Consider the following 1,124-nt stretch of genomic DNA (forward strand, 5'->3'; position numbering starts at 1 on the left):
CTGTTGTGTCTAGTGGAGACCATCTAGCAGCCAGCACCCTAGTCTTCTGGCTCTTAACATTTCTGATCCTCTTTCCAAGATTACATTGTAGATGTAGCATTTGGAGTTGGGTGCCCATGGTCTTTTAAGTTCTGCTTGTTTTTCTCTGTGATGGTTTCCATCTGCTGTACAAAGTAACTTCTTCCATGAAGGATGTGGACTGAATTTATCTGTGCATAGATGATTAATAAGGTTACATATTACATTAGCTTAGAATAATAGTAGTAGTGGCTTCTCCTCTGGTAACTATAACCTTTCCAGCCACTGTTTGTTGGCTGGGTTTTCAGTACCAAGTATGAATTGCACCCATTAAGTGGGTGCCTGAAGTATGTGGTCCCTTCATTACTGCTGTCTTACCTTCAAGTTCTAGAAGAAAACCGAGGGCAAGAGCAAAAGCTTATACTATTGGGGAGACAGACATTAGGGGATCTCCCCTTTGCCAGGCACTGGGATTTTTGTAAAATAGTGCAAAGGAGCCCGTTTACCCCATATAGCATAACTTTATATGTGTGTGTGAATGTATGTACATACATCTACAAATATATTCACATATACACCCTCTTACTGAATCTTAAGTAACCTTGTAAAATAATGTTTTTTGTGGGTCTTTGAGACATCTTTAGTGATATTATCTCACCTCTTGGATTTACTTCGCTCCCCCATTTGCTAATTAAAGTTTCGTCCCGATTTTTCTACTACTCCTTTTCAGACTCTCTTAATATTGCCCTCCCTAGAATTCCTTTCCCTTTCCACTTTTCTGGTTTCTGTAGTCTCTTAAGACTTTGTGCAAAAATCTAAAGACTCAGAGCTAGGTGCACAAATAAGAGAGAAGATGCAGTATAGCTCTTTCTGGGTCTAGGTTACTTCACCCAGTACAATAGTTTCCAGTTCCATTCTTTACAAGCAAATTTTATGGTTTCGTTTTTTCTTGACACCTGAATAGTATTCCATAGTGCATAGTGTACCTATTTTCATTATCCATTCTTCAGCTGAAGGACATTTAGTTCATTTCCATTTTCTACCTGTTGTGGAGGAAGCAGCAATCATCATGACTAAGTAAACGTGGTGCAGGATATATAGTCCTT

This window comes from Mus caroli, unplaced genomic scaffold (genome assembly GCF_978045245.1).
Source record: "Mus caroli unplaced genomic scaffold, Mus_caroli_1 scaffold_7, whole genome shotgun sequence".
NCBI lineage: Eukaryota > Metazoa > Chordata > Mammalia > Rodentia > Muridae > Mus > Mus caroli.